We start from the raw sequence: 12870 nt of genomic DNA, 5'->3' as shown, positions 1-12870 counted from the left end.
AATGACTTGCACTTTTTTTTTCTTGTAATCTTGTGGAATTAATCAATGTATTCATTTGTATTTAATTTCATCATTATACACAGTGTCTCGTTTGTTTAAAATAAAACCACAGAGCGGGGGAGTGGGGGGGGGGGGGGGGGGGGGTTACAGACCGCAGATAGACCAAATATATATTTTCCGTAGGCAGTGGGACTGTGTTGCTAGCCAGGGGACAACTTGGGGTACCCACGTTTCTTTCCAGTCAGCTACGGATGTTAGCAAACTCAGGTCCATTTAGAATGCTTATGTTGTCAAGTTTAAAGAGATTATGTTTTTTTCCCTTTGTCACAAGAGCAGCCATTGTTCTTGGAATTGTAGTTTTATATGGAGCCACTAGGTGTCAGCATTGTGCAGCGTTTCACAGATGAAATCTTAACCATAGTCTGACATCCTCCTCTCTCCTCTCATAGTCTTCCATGCTTGAGAATAGAAAACGGTCAAACATAATATAAATATATAAACATATGTATTTGTGGTGGAACCGAATCAATCAATTATGCGCATAGACACATCTTCGTGATCATTATAAATGTATTAGTAAAACAAAATAAAAATACAAGTAAGATAAGTCAATGAGCTTAGCTGAGAGGAGCGTGGTCCCATTGTGGCCACATGGGGTACACTGAGGATGAAGAGGAGGAGGAGGAGGAGGAGGAGGAGGAGGAGGAGGAAGAGGAGGCCACACTGAGGAGGAAGAGGAGGAGGAGGAGGAGGAGGAGGAAGAGGAGGCCACACTGAGGAGGAGGAGGAGGAGGAGGATGAGGAGGAGGAGGAGGAAGAGGAGGCCACACTGAGGAGGAAGAGGAGGAGGAGGAGGAGGAGGAGGAGGAGGAGGAGGAGGAGGAGGAGGAGGAGGAGGAGGAAGAGGAGGAGGAGGAGGAGGAGGAGGAAGAGGAGGCCACACTGAGGAGGAAGAGGAGGAGGAGGAGGAGAAGGAGGAGGAGGAGGAGGAGGAGGAGGAGGAGGAGGAGGAGGAGGAAGAGGAGGAGGAGGAGGAGGAAGAGGAGGAGGAGGAGGAGGAGGAAGAGGAGGAGGAAGAGGAGGCCACACTGAGGATGAAGAGGAGGAGGAGGAGGAGGAGGAGGAGGAGGAGGAGGAGGAGGAGGAGGAGGAGGAGGAAGAGGAGGCCACACTGAGGAGGAAGAGGAGGAGGAGGAGGAGGAGGAAGAGGAGGCCACACTGAGGAGGAGGAGGAGGAGGAGGAGGAGGAGGAGGCCACACTGAGGAGGAAGAGGAGGAGGAGGAGGAGGAGGAGGAGGAGGAGGAGGAGGAGGAAGAGGAGGAGGAGGAGGAGGAGGAGGAGGAGGAGGAGGAGGAAGAGGAGGCCACACTGAGGAGGAAGAGGAGGAGGAGGAGGAGAAGGAGGAGGAGGAGGAGGAGGAGGAGGAAGAGGAGGAGGAAGAGGAGGAGGAGGAGGAGGAGGAAGAGGAGGAGGAGGAGGCGGAGGAGGAAGAGGAGGAGGAAGAGGAGGAGGAAGAGGAGGCCACACTGAGGATGAAGAGGAGGAGGAGGAGGAGGAGGAGGAGGAGGAAGAGGAGGGGGAAGAGGAGGCCACACTGAGGAGGAAGAGGAGGAGGAGGAAGAGGAGGAGGAGGAAGAGGAGGTCACACTGAGGAGGAAGAGGAGGAGGAGGAGGAGGAGGAGGAGGAAGAGGAGGCCACACTGAGGAGGAGGAGGAGGAGGAGGAGGAGGAGGAGGAGGAGGAGGAGGAAGAGGAGGCCACACTGAGGAGGAAGAGGAGGAGGAGGAGGAGGAGGAGGAGGAGGAGGAGGAGGAGGAGGAAGAGGAGGCCACACTGAGGAGGAAGAGGAGGAGGAGGAGGAGAAGGAGGAGGAGGAGGAGGAGGAGGAGGAGGAGGAGGAGGAAGAGGAGGAGGAGGAGGAAGAGGAGGAGGAGGAGGAGGAGGAGGAAGAGGAGGAGGAAGAGGAGGCCACACTGAGGATGAAGAGGAGGAGGAGGAGGAGGAGGAGGAGGAGGAGGAAGAGGAGGAAGAGGAGGAGGAGGAGGAGGAGGAGGAAGAGGAGGCCACACTGAGGAGGAAGAGGAGGAGGAGGAGGAGGAGAAGGAGGAGGAGGAGGAGGAGGAGGAGGAGGAAGAGGAGGAGGAAGAGGAGGAGGAGGAGGAGGAAGAGGAGGAGGAGGAGGAGGAGGAAGAGGAGGAGGAAGAGGAGGCCACACTGAGGATGAAGAGGAGGAGGAGGAGGAGGAGGAGGAGGAGGAGGAGGAGGAGGAAGAGGAGGAGGAAGAGGAGGCCACACTGAGGAGGAAGAGGAGGAGGAGGAAGAGGAGGAGGAGGAAGAGGAGGTCACCTGGGATACACTGAGGAGGAAGAGGAGGAGGAAGAGGAGGAGGAGGAGGAGGAGGAGGAGGAGGAGGAAGAGGAGGCCACACTGAGGAGGAGGAGGAAGAGGAGGAGGAGGAAGAGGAGGTCACCTGGGATACACTGAGGAGGAAGAGGAGGAGGAGGAGGAAGAGGAGGAGGAGGAGGAGGAAGAGGAGGAGGTCACCTGGGATACACTGAGGAGGAAGAGGAAGAGGAGGAGGAGGAGGAAGATGAGGAAGAGGAGGAGGAAGAGGTCACCTGGGATACACTGAGGAGGAGGAGGAGGAGGAGGAGGAGGAAGAGGAGGAGGAGGAAGATGAGGAAGAGGAGGTCACCTGGGATACACTGAGGAGGAAGAGGAGGAGGAGGAAGAGGAGGATGAGGAGGAGGAGGAAAAAGAGGAGGAGGAGGTCACCTGGGATACACTGAAGAAGAGGAGGAGGAGGAAGAGGAGGAGGAGGAGGAAGATGAGGAAGAAGAGGAGGAGGTCACCTGGGATACACTGAAGAAGAGGAGGAGGAGGAAGAGGAGGAGGAGGAGGAAGATGAGGAAGAAGAGGAGGAGGTCACCTGGGATACACAAGAGAAAAGATAAGTTTTCTGCAGTTTTCCACCATGTGGGGTTTATTTCAATTAGACTTTTTTTTACCAAACAACTTGGGTCTTTTTTTGGGTTGTTTCTCCTCGTTACACATGCAGGCAAATTATGCTGCAGCCCCGCTGAGTGGCGGGGTTTATATTATTTGGCAGGTCAGTCACAAATGCTCGCATCAGCGATCGTTTGCAATGGTGGCCCATTATGTCTCAATCTGTGCACGTTTCATTGCACAATGAAATTGTCTCTAGGACGGCAGTCTGGGACGCGGGACCGGGGGCAGGCAGGTCCTCCAGGAACAAAAGGTCACTCCTGCAGCTGAGATCTCTCACGGAAGGTGTGGAGTATCCCTTTGTTGGTTTGTTTGCTCCGTTTCGATGGATATCCTGCCCCGTTTCAAGTGGAGATCGATTGATTGATGGATTGATTGATCTTTATTTATCTTCTCGAACACAACAAACGTACAAATCACAGTAAAAACAAATGAGTCCATCTTCATCCATAGGAAAACAAACACAGCTTATCTAGTCCCGCCCCTTTCTTACAATACCATAACATTTACTATCTTACTTCCTAAGAGAGAGAAAAACTAATAATGAATAAAATAAGGTTAAAGAACAACACGACAATCATTATTTTTTGTTTTGAAGAAATCAAAACCTTCTCCCCGGGAGCAACTATCTATAGTAAGTAAGTAAGTAAGTAAGTATTTATAAAGCACCTTTCATACATGTCATGTAGCTCAAAGTGCTGTACACAATTATAGGCATATATAACGATAAAAGCAATAAAGTCACAGTGATCAGTTAAGATCAATGTTTAAAAAAAAAAATAATAATAATAATAGTAACGTAAAAATGAAAATAACGTAAAAACAGTCATTTGCTTACCAGTTTGGGAGAACAGGTCCGCACAAACATTTCCGCTCAGTGGCAACCGGAAGTGCACTAAACCAATGCACTTGTATGGTAGGTAGCAATGTTTAGCTCTTATAACGCTAGTGTAGTTACGTTTTTATCAGTGGTCATAGTTGGGTCCATAGTGCTTTACCAAGTCCCATGGATCCATCAGTGGCCGTGTATTGTGGTAGAAAGAAAGAAAAAGAAAAACGTATAAAGAAAACAGTCTAAAGTTTGAAAGTTTGGGAGGTCCGCAAAAACACGACCGTTCAGCTCAGAAGCTGAGGCGTGTCAAAAACTTTTGAAAAACTGGAGGCGTGTCTCCTATGTACCCGTTCCTTCATCTAAAAAGTTTGAAAGTTTGGGAGGTCCGCAAAAACACGACCGTTCAGCTCAGAAGCTGAGGCGTGTCAAAAACTTTTGAAAAACTGGAGGCGTGTCTCCTATGTGGCGGCACGGTGGTGTAGTGGTTAACACTGTCGCCTCACAGCAAGAAGGTCCAGGTTTCCATGATGCCAGGTACCCAGGTGGGGTATCTCCCAGGCCTTTCTGTGTGGAGTTTGCATGTTCTCCCCGTGCTCGCAAGGGTTTCCCCCCGATAAGATAAACCCAATGGAAAAACATGCACAACAACATATCGCTAACGCTGTGGCGTCCTTGACGAAGACGGACAGGAGCACTTGGATTGGTCCCCTGGCGCAGCTCACGTTGACGCCTGTCTGCTCCCGGCTGCCCTTGGGGGGGAAGGACGACGGGATGGGTTAATCGCAGAGACGAATCGCATCGGCGATTCTAAAGAGACAATGCATGCGTGTGTGTTCCGGTGTGTGTGCTAAAAAAACTAACCACTGTGTGTACCGCTAAAACATTGAGTGTCGTTGCATGCCGAATAAAGACCTCCGCAACAGGTCCTGCATTATTATTATTATATGTACCCGTTCCTTCATCTAAAAAGTTGGGTCCACAAGGCTTATCCTAGCCTCATGGATCCATCAGGTTTTTCCAAGCCATAACTATTTGTAAGCTAGACTGTATAGGTACGTTTTTAATTTTCCTTTAAAAATGTGTATAGAGCTGGCGTTTCTGATGTGTGTTGGTAGTGTGTTCCATAGTTTTGGGGCATAGTTGGCAAATGCCATACTTCCTATCCTTTTTTGGTTTCTGGGCGTGTCTAGTAAACCTGTAGTGGATGACCGTAGCGTTCTTGAGGGCAGATAACTAACTAGGGAATTTGCTATGTATTTTGGGCCTTGCTCATTAAGAGCTTTATATGTTAGGAAAAGGACCTTAAAATCAATTCTATGAGTTATTGGAAGCCAGTGCAGAGTGGCCAGGACTGGAGTTATATGTTCTCTTCTCCTTGTATGAGTTAGTAATCGAGCTGCAGAGTTTTGGATAAGCTGAAGCTTCCCAATGGTTGCTTTGGGAAGACCAGTGAACAGTGCATTACAATAGTCAAGCCGACTTGATACAAAAGCATGAATAAGTTTCTCTGCATCTGTAAGGGCAGTTTCAGTGCTGTGATTTGTTCTGAAACCTGATTGTAGTTCCTCCATGATGTTATTATCTTTGAGAAAGGAGTTTATTTGTACTGAGACTATCTTTTCTAATATCTTGCTGATAAATGGAAGGTTCGATATTGGCCTATAGCTTTTTAGTTCGTTTACATCTAAGTTTGTTTTCTTTAGTAGTGGTTTTACTACAGCCGTTTTAAATGCATCTGGAAAAGTGCCTGTTTGAAGAGACATATTTATGATTTCAAGGACATGATTTGAGACACTATCAAACACCCGCTTGAGAAATGCTGTTGGTATAGGATCGAGGCAGGAGGTGGCGGAATTACACTCAGAGACAATCTTACAGAGGTCAGGTAATGTAATACATGTGAATTCCCCCATAGTTATCTCAGGTGGGGTTTCACTCACAGCCAGATCTATATCAGCGGTAATGCTTGCTCTAATCAATGATATTTTTTCATTAAAGAAAACTGCGAACTCTTCACATTTTGTGGCTGATTGCTGCGGTATATGGGGGGGTGGTATGTTAATCAGCCGGTCAATGGTGGAAAAAAGTACCCTGGAGTTACCTATATTTTCTGAGATCATTTTGGAAAAATATTCCTTTCTCGCAAGTTGTATTGCCTTATTGTATGCGCCCATGGCGTCTTTGTATAAATTAAAGTGAGCTGCGAGTTTGAGTTTCCTCCATTTTCGCTCGGCTATCCTACATTTTCTCTTGTTATCTTTAACATTGGTTTTATTTAGCCATGGAGAGATTCTATCAGTTTTTACCTTTTTAACCTTTAGAGGGGCAACAGTATCTAACACAGTTGACAAGGTGCTGTGGAAGTTTTGCACTTGCTGATTTAAGGAGGATTCACTGCATTGGTCATATGATTTCATCATACTAGAGAATTTTGCTTCAGCTCTAGCGTCCAGAAGCCTTCTGTGAACTAGGAATTCGCTTCTGGTCTTATGTAATATTAGGCTTGTACCATAGAACACACAATAATGGTCAGAAATTGGAATTTGTTTTACTGATATATTCTCAATGTTTAGCCCTGTTGTTATTAGTAGGTCCAGAGTGTTGCCATGTTGGTGGGTGGCCTCGTGAACATGTTGCATCAGTCCAAAACTGTCCAGTATGTTCAGAAACTCACAACCCCTGGGGTCATCCTTTTTGTTGATATGAATGTTTAGATCTCCATTAAGAATGATTCTATCATACCTGGTAATGCAGATCGATATGAGTTCTGAAAATTCCTATATGAAGAGTGGCGAGTACCTTGGTGGTCGATACAATGTCACACATATTACTGGCATTTCTGTTTTCAATACAATAGCAAGGTATTCAAATGATAAAAATGTTCCCAGGTCAATATCATTGCACACAAATTGAGTGGAGATGATTGCTGCTATTCCGCCTCCCCTCCCACTCTGTCTGTTTGATTATAGTTCCTCAGTTCTGTATTTGTCTATCAATGCTTTTTTGTATCTATTTGAACAGTGCATTGTTATTGGTGATGGTAAAATGTATTATAGCCTACATGCAGCACATCAATAAACAATCTAAGAGGGCGCACATACTCCCAGAGGCCAGAGGCAAACTTTGGTCTGAAGAAAAAACAAAGAACCAAATCAAACCTAACCCTTTCACTACCAAAGGGTTAACCCTTTCACTGTGACAATACAGAAGGTTAACCCTTTCACTGCCACACGACAAAGGGTTAACCCTTTCACAACCACACTACAGAAGGTTAACCCTTTCACTACCACACTACAGATGGTTAAGGTTAACCTTTCCACTACCACACTACAGATGGTTAACCGTAGTGTGATTTGCTATGATAAACACACAGCAGATTACACTGTGGTCTTACCCTTCATCATCCCAATCAGCAGACTGCTAAACAGAGGTATTGTAGGCTACGCTGCCAACGTCTCATGACAATGTTTGATGACATACACTCCTGGAATTCAACCCTTTCCTGACAATGAGGACCGCATTGGGCACTGAGCCTTCTGGTGATGTTTGGCGATAATCTTTTTCTGCCTTATTTCCCATCCCCCAATTGAGTCGTTCCCTACTAATTCCCTACCTGGTCACTGTGCTACCCTACTGTCCATCTGGGGAGGGTGTAGACTACCCTACTGTCCATCTGGGGAGGTGTAGACTACCCTACTGTCCATCTGGGGAGGGTGTAGACTACCCTACTGTCCATCTGGGGAGGGTGTAGAGACTACCCTACTGTCCATCTGGGGAGGGTGTAGACTACCCTACTGTCCATCTGGGGAGGGTGTAGACTACCCTACTGTCCATCAGGGGAGGGTGTAGACTAACCACATGCCTCCTCCGATACATGCGGAGTCGCCAGCCGTTTCTTTTCACCTGACAGCGAGCAGTTTCACTGGGAGAGTGTAACACGTGCAGAGGTTCACGCTATTTCCCCCAGATACCCATCCCTGCTGAACTGCCCCGACCGACCAGTAAGAGTCGCAGTTTACAACGACCAGGACACATACCCCACCGGCTTCCCACCCGCTAACACTGCCAATTGTGTTAGTAGGGACGACTGACCAAGCCGGAGGTACTGTACCGCTGACAGCTGGATTCGATCCCAGAGTCTCTGCAGTGGTAGGCGGGTGCTTAGTCCACTGCGCTATCCAGACGCCCCCATCTTATCTTATCTTAACTGCAATTGGTCGCTTTCACATATAGTTTTGGTGGACTCTGTGCGGTTCTGGTGGTGAAGTTGCAACATTGTTGCATTCTTCATTTGGTTCGTCTGCGTTCACATAGCAATTTGTGAGGCGCACCGAACTTTCTGAACAATGTCACGCGGTCGAAAAGGGCGCTCGTCTATTGGACAGTGGAAATGTGTGTGTGTGGCTGCGAGCCCGTGTGTGTGCGCGCGCGCATGTGTGTGTGTCTGTGTGTGGACTGCGAGCCCTCCAGATCAGCGGAGGCGAGTTTTGACGTGGCATTGATCCATTGTTCTATTGAAGCCCATTACCACCATCCTCTCGCTAAACAACTTGTACACCACGTTGTTTTTATGAGTGCCCACAAGTAGCTGTTTTATTTGGTCTTCTGCCCATATGTGTACAGTGTGCTTGTTTTGCAGTGAATGCCGTTCGCCTCGGTAATAATATAATAAGCCGCGTTTTTTCTTCCTTCTTCCCAAGATGCACAGTTAGATATATAGATAGAGAGATAGATGCAGTGTGCTTGTTTTGCAGTGAATGCTGCGAGCAGTGGTAATAATAAGCACTTCCTATATTTGGTCCGATGAAGTGAACCGAGACCTATGCTTTTGGTCGGACCAGAGTTCGTGTGTTTGGTCCGCGGACCGAGTTCGACGCGCATTCACACAAACCCGAAAAACCAGACTATCGAATTCTGGTCCGATAGTCCGGACCAAACAGCCCCTGTGTGAAAGCGACCTTAAGTCCTCAACCATTTCTTCAACTTAACAAAACAATGGGCAGAATGACTAGGCTACCTAACTTGTGTTTTTAACCACCGAATTCTCTGTGTTCTGAATGACTGTAACAGTGAATTAGTCATCTGCTCGTTGACATGTGTTCATGTGTTCACAGCAATCTAAGAAAATAATAGCGCCAAAAAAAACGTTCAACAGCATGAGTCATATGGGTGCAGTTACGGAAATGATTTCCACTTGTCAACTTTATTATTTCTTTAAGTTACGTTTACAACAAGTCATAACACGGCAGTCATCGTAGCTCTGACCACCTCCTGGTTTCTTCCCACCCACGCCTTGGTTTCCAGTTAAGATGGTGGAGACGTGAAAGGAGCTGGTAGACCAGATTAAAGCTGGAGAACTAATGGCTGCAGAACTCGAGTTAGGAATGTCTGACCACTAAGTGTGTCTGACTCTTAACCACCAAAACCTGCACAGACTACAACGTAAGACATATATAATGCCAGTTAGCGTACCTTCCTTGTGTATACTGCACCTTGTGTATACTGCACCTTGTGTATAATGTGTGTACTGCACCTTGTGTATACTGCACCTTGTGTATACTGCACCTTGTGTGTACTGCACCTTGTGTATAATGTGTGTACTGCACCTTGTGTATACTGCACCTTGTGTATACTGCACCTTGTGTATACTGCACCTTGTGTGTACTGCACCTTGTGTATAATGTGTGTACTGCACCTTGTGTATACTGCACCTTGTGTGTACTGCACCTTGTGTATACTGCACCTTGTGTGTACTGCACCTTGTGTATAATGTGTGTACTGCACCTTGTGTATACTGCACCTTGTGTGTACTGCACCTTGTGTATAATGTGTGTACTGCACCTTGTGTATACTGCACCTTGTGTATACTGCACCTTGTGTGTACTGCACCTTGTGTATAATGTGTGTACTGCACCTTGTGTATACTGCACCTTGTGTGTACTGCACCTTGTGTATAATGTGCGTACTGCACTTTGTGTATACTGCACCTTGTGTATAATGTGTGTACTGCACCTTATGTGTATCAAATCAAATCAAATCAAATGTATTTGTAAGGCCCGACAACACACGTTAATGTCCCCATGGGCCGGACACGTCTTCTTTAAACAAGTCAAGAAGAAACATCACAATAAGTCAAGAACAAAACAAGAACACCATAAGGTCTAACACATTTTAAATAAATGCTAAATAAATTAATGAATGCAAACACTCCCAGACATACCCCACGCGAAGGTAAGGAAAAACTCACTAAAACCTAGCAATAGGAAAAATAAAAAGGTGTACTGCACCTTGGGTATACTGCACCTTGTGTATACTACTGCACCTTGTGTATACTGCACCTTGTGTATACTACTGCACCTTGTGTATACTGCACCTTGTGTATACTACTGCACCTTGTGTATACTGCACCTTGTGTGTACTGTGTACTGCACTTTGTGTGTACTGCACCTTGTGTCTACTGCACCTTGTGTATACTACTGCACCTTGTGTATACTGCACCTTGTGTATACTGCACCTTGTGTATACTACTGCACCTTGTGTATACTGCACCTTGTGTATACTGCACCTTGTGTATACTACTGCACCTTGTGTATACTGCACCTTGTGTATACTACTGCACCTTGTGTATACTGCACCTTGTGTATACTACTGCACCTTGTGTGTACTGCACTTTGTGTATACTACTGCACCTTGTGTATACTGCACCTTGTGTATACTACTGCACCTTGTGTATACTGCACCTTGTGTGTACTGTGTACTGCACTTTGTGTATACTGTTTACTCTTACTCATAGTATATATTCAGATTCAATTTTTTTGGTAATTTATTTTGTATTGCCTGTATTTATTGTAACATATAATATAACCAATAGGGCAAACAGACCCTCATCTGCACCTTTGTTTACACTGTATATTTTTCTCATCTTTTTATATTCAGAGTTGATTATATTGTTTACACTGTCTATCTTTCTCATAGCTTTATATTCAGATCAAACTTTTATGTCTATAATTATATTTATGTCTTTCTACTAATACCCTGCCCATACCCGTACCTCCGCTCCCCCCCCTCCCGCATGCTGCTATGACGCCAGAATTTCCCCAAGGGGATCAATTAAGGAATATCTTATCTTATCAATGTGGAATTGTTTTTAGAGGCAACACCTCTATGCATTCAGTAACCAACTCACTCGTGGTTAGCTGCGCTGGCCGTTGTGGCGGCACACAGGAAATGCACTTCTCAACTATGACACTGTGTCCGTGTGTGTGTTGGGGTTTATTCACGTACATTCTTGAAGAGCTTTGTTTGTAGATGGAAAATAAGCTATTTATAAACCCAATGTCAAGTCAGAGAGTATAGGTCTGTACTCCGCGGTTTACAATGTAAACAAACCTTCACGGCCCCAAAATACCAACCTTGCACGGCAGCTGGCTTTGTGAGATCACAGGATCATGGTGAATTCATCTTGTCAGGCTTCACGTTATACGTTTATGCTCAAACCACAGTGGTTCAGACCAATCAGCGTCCTTTGAGAAACTACTGGCAAATATTCTCTGACAGGTACATTTAATTTTTTTTAAGAACCGGCCCAGTTTCAAAGGACGACTTCCCAGATGGGTCCCTGTAACGGACCATCTGACGGGTCAGGTTAATGAAATACAGCGAATTAAATGTAAAACTAAAATGTCCAGTTTTCAATAGATCAGTCAATCAGCTAGAGAGGATTAAAACGTGTCTTCTTTCCTGTTTTAGAAAGGAAGTAGGAACGGCAACTCATCCAAGCAGGGGGTGGAAAGACGTCAGAAACGTGTAATTCACTATCATGGATTTGTAATTCACTATCATGGATTTGTAATTCACTATCGTGAATTCAGCCTGAAAAACAATAACATTGGTAAAGACGGACCACAAAATCGAGTACACAACATAATGACGACTCTGGTATACGGACCACAAACAAATACCCCGGCTTAGTTGGAGGCACAGAGCCTGGAAAGAGTCCTTTAATCTTGCAAATACACCACAATGAGGTGACGATACAAATTTTCCTCATGTGTTTCTGACACTCCACATTTGACATATCTGTACATATCCCTTACCTACTCTTACTAGTTACGCTGCTGGCCAGTATGACTTACTACCATAGTGTCTTTATACCTGTACATATTAATACTACAACTCTGTACATACATCTGATGAGCACTATTACTCAGTAGTACTAATTTATATATTTTATATCCACTATATGCACTCTGGTTGGATGCCAAACTTGTTTTAGTTGTACTCGTGCTGTATAATGACAATACATTTTAATCTAATCTAAAACATTCCCCTCTTGACGGTCCAAGTTCAGTGGCCATTCAAGAAGTATTTATCCCACTTGGAGGTCGGACTCTTCCCAGTTCCCGCTCCTCATGAATGGAACTTCCGCCCCCTCCCTGTGGGATCAGTGCCACCTTCCGTGAGCTCCTGCTCTCCAGTTTGGAAGTGTTTTGGTCATTAACAGGTAGTTATTGGTCTGAAAACTCGGAAATAACATCATGGACATGGTAAAATAAACTTTTTGAAGCGTTTGTTTTTATCTCATAAATCACTCAAGACACGGGCGGCCGGGTAGCGCAGCGGACTAAGCGTCTGTCTACCACCGCAGAGACACCGGTATCGAATCCGGCTGTCAGCGTTGCCTCCGGCTTGGCCGGCCGTCATACTGGCTCAATTGGCAGAGTCAGCGGGAGGGGAGTCGATGGGTGGTAATCTGGTCGTTGTAAACAGCGACTCCTACAGGTCGGTCAGGGCGCCTGCACAGCGAGGAAGGGAGATGGTGAGGGTAGTGTGAGCCTCCCACACGTTACACCTCACCAATGAGAGTCCGCGCTGGCAGGTGAAAAGAAGTGGCTGGCTGACTCCGCATGTATCGGAGGGGACATGCGATAGTATCTATCAACCCTCCCTAGACCGACCAGTGGGGGGCACATGCGAGCAACGACCAGGAAGGGGAGGGGGGAATTGGCACAACTAAATTGGGATGGGAGAA

This window comes from Notolepis coatsorum (genome assembly GCF_963971535.1).
Source record: "Notolepis coatsorum genome assembly, chromosome: 6".
NCBI lineage: Eukaryota > Metazoa > Chordata > Actinopteri > Aulopiformes > Paralepididae > Notolepis > Notolepis coatsorum.
The sequence above is the reverse complement of the archived record's forward strand: the minus strand, read 5'-3'. Positions refer to the sequence as shown.